This window comes from Atta cephalotes (genome assembly GCF_000143395.1).
Source record: "Atta cephalotes unplaced genomic scaffold scaffold00002, whole genome shotgun sequence".
In the NCBI taxonomy this organism is placed as follows: Eukaryota; Metazoa; Arthropoda; class Insecta; order Hymenoptera; family Formicidae; genus Atta; species Atta cephalotes.
The window spans coordinates 6,181,404-6,184,979 of NW_012130066.1; the positions used below are offsets into that span (position 1 = coordinate 6,181,404).

General features: G+C 35.9%; 1 protein-coding gene across 1 annotated transcript in view; it reads left to right on the top strand.

The window, feature by feature from the left end:
- LOC105620993 (zinc transporter ZIP11) overlaps positions 1 to 3,576 on the top strand; it is a 56,540-nt gene that overhangs the window by 52,377 nt on the left and 587 nt on the right. The window lies entirely within an intron of this gene.

Sequence of the window (3,576 nt, forward strand, 5' to 3'; positions counted from 1 at the left end):
GTTCGTTACGTTCGTTACGTTCGTTCGTACGTACGTACGTACCGTACCGTACCGTACCGTACGTACGTACGTCGCGCGTCGTACGTACGTCTCTCTCTCTCTCTCTCTCTCTCTCTCTCTCTCTCTCTCTCTCTCTCTCTCTCTCTCTCTCTCTCTTTCTCTCTCTCTCTCTCTTCTTTTCTCGTCGCGATTCTCTCGTCAAGGATCCCCTGAGACAGTCGGCTTCAACTCGCTCCCTCGGGAACCCTCCGGGTGGCCGGAAAACACAAAAGTGAAAACAGATCGCTCGCTCTCTCCCGTCTTTCTTCTTCTACTTCGTGGAAACCGTTGCTCGACTTCCATGAAAGAAGAGTCAAGTGATTCTTTTTCGAAAAGAATCAATCGATCTCGAATTGCATTTGTATAGGTATGCGTGGTCTTCGTTTTTTTACATGAAGAGAATGATTTTGTCGAAGTGTATCTAAAAATTTAGCTGTAAGATACAGAAAATAAATTTTGTTGGAACATCAAGATAATTAAATATATTAGACTTTGCTTTATCAAATGCAAAAATTACTATTGCCATATTTTAAAAACATGTAGACATGGTTCGAAAATATTGTATATACAATTTTAAGCTTAAATAAACGAGATTACTTTCTGATCAACATAATAGCTATACTTTTAGATATTTCAGTAAAATTGTTCTTTCTTTTTGTATAATGTACACAGTAGATATATTTTTGAAATTCTAATAATCACATCCGAGAAGTATGATCAAGCTTTTAGAAGAGAAGTTTTCTTATTTATATTTTCGTGTAGATATAATGTTAATACGCGTATTATTAGCAAATTGTTATTCCTAAGAAATGGCTATGAATACACGTAAGTGTCCTGCAACCTGCAATATTTGTGTTACTATCGAGCCATGAGAATTATACTTGCTAAGTCCACACTTGCTTCATTTAAACGACGTGTAAAAAATTATGGGTTGGGCAACTTACATTAACGACTTTCGTAGACTAATCTCGATTAGAAAAAGCTTTTTAAGAATTAACTTAATTGAAACTAGAATTAGTGAGATAGAGGAAAAAATTACTTGCGTTTATATGACCAAAAATTGGGTCACAAATACAACATTAATTTAAGTCCAAGAAAAGAGGACAATCGGAATATATAAGATTCTTTCGAATTCCTTCGCGACTTACTAAGTACCTACGGTACTTTCAACGAGGAACACCGGCAAAAATCGACGTGGCTCGGCTCAATTCGGAACGATCGCCCCTCGTGCAATTTGCATTTTCCTCTGCTCGGCGAAAAGGAACGCTTGCTTCGCCGATGATACCCGTGTTACATGTTCGATACAGCCGAGCAACGTAGGAATATTTAAATTTATTACTCTATCTTGAAACTTTCACTTACCTATTCGCACTTGGATGTCAAATTGGCCAATGTTTCCTTCTGCAACTGTGCAGTTTTGATTATGACAACTCTATAAAACAAGCAGAATCAAATAAGCAGAATTAAATCGGACCTATCGGAATTTTTAGTACTCATTTTATATTAAATTGTAGTCCATTAGTGATAATTTTGTACCGTATGTCATCATTTAAAAAAAAATCGTGGTGATGCTAGGTTAATATTTAAGATGATAGGTTGATATTTAAGATAACTAATTTAAAATAAAAGAAAAAAAGAAAAATAATATCAGAAATCAATAGGATTGAATTTGTACTATTTTGTACTATACCAAAAACAATTCTATATTATGTATTATTTCCAAGAAAATGCTAATTTAATATTTAAACTGACAGGATCATAAAAAAACAACACAAGGGCAAAAATTAACACAGTTGAATTGGTATTGATTTGCATTGAAAGAGAGAGAGAGAGTAAGTTAATATTTTACATGTTTTCTCCTCAAAATGACTTTATTATGGGCCTGTCAGCTTAAATATTAAATTAGTAGCGCTACTGTTTTCTTGGAAATAACATATAATATAGAGAATTGTTTTTGGTAGTACAAAATAGTATTATACAAATTCAATCCTATTGATTTCTAATATTATTTTTCTTTTCTTCTTGTATTTTAAATTGGTCCTGCCATCTTCTCTCTAATCTAATATTACTACGATTTTTTTTCAAAATGACACACAGTACAAAATTACCATTAATGATGTACAATTTAGTATAAAATTAGTACTAAAAATTCCGATAGGTCCGATTTGATTCTGCTGATTTAGTCCTAGCTTTATAGAGCTGATTATGACTATACTAACAAGATCGAAAAGAAAGAATATTCCAAGTATAATATGTAAATGTCTTCATATATGTATATGTGGTTTATAACCATTGGACACATAGCGCATACTGATGCATATTAAAGCCATTGTACACTAATTTAATGTGAGTGTAAAAATAAAATGCAAACATTTCGAATTATAAAATACTCTAAAATATTTTTACCTACAGCATAATAAAGTGTATTGAATATTTTAATTTCGATTTCTATATTTATAATGAATATCCTTACATCCACATATCCTTACATCAATTTGTGTATGATGGATTTAATGTGCATCAGTGCGTACTAAGTGTATCTAATTGAATTCGATGTTATTGTTAGTTTTCCATATAAAAACAATTATTATACACATTTAAATGTATCTATTTTTGTATGCAGAATAATGTGTGTTATTTAACAATGTTAAAACTAAATCTTACATATATAAAATCATTTATTACATACTTAGATTTGTGTATCAAATCTAGAAATCGATTTAATACACGAAGTATTCAATAACACACGATATGATGTTTGAAATGTTGAATAGTTTCAAAGTTCTAAGGAATGAGGAAGTACCGGGAGAATATTAAATTTTATCGCGAGGAGTACAACGTACTGTCAGTACCATGTCATATTGACTAAAGGATAAATCGGATCGAGGATCGGTTCTTAGCGGATGCGTTTGTTTAGCGGATCGCGACATGACTTGACTCGGCGCCCCAGTTTCGCCGAACAAGCGACGACGACGACGACGACGACGACGACGACGACGACGACGACGACGACGAAGATGACGACGGGGAAGGGGGGGGAGCGACATTGTTATCCCGGCTACCATTGCGATGAGACACGATAATGGCCAATAAAAATACAAATTTTCTGACGCACACCGAAAGGAGGTATTTACCGCGCGGATATGATTGATGTGGTAGAACGCCCACCGAAATACAACGACGCGTTTCGCCGGCCGTTAAAATTGATGGCCGTGTATAATTTACGAAATCAACAAGCCGTGACGTGCAATACCGGGGTATATACGCGCGGCGCGGCACGGCGAGTGTGTGCTTTGTATGTGCTTAATCCCTACTTACTTGCCGCGAAAACCCTTTTATTTCTCGCCATCCTGGGGCTCTCTTTCTCCCAGGTCGTTGCCACGGAGCCGTAAGAGCAGAGAAGACGATGACGATAGGTGGGCGACGGCGCCAGTGCCGCCTTTTTAATTCTCCGCACCCTTGTTACCCCCTCGTCCTCCACTTTGGTCCATCACGTCTTTCTCCATCACTCTCTGTCTCTCTCTCTCTCTCTCTCTC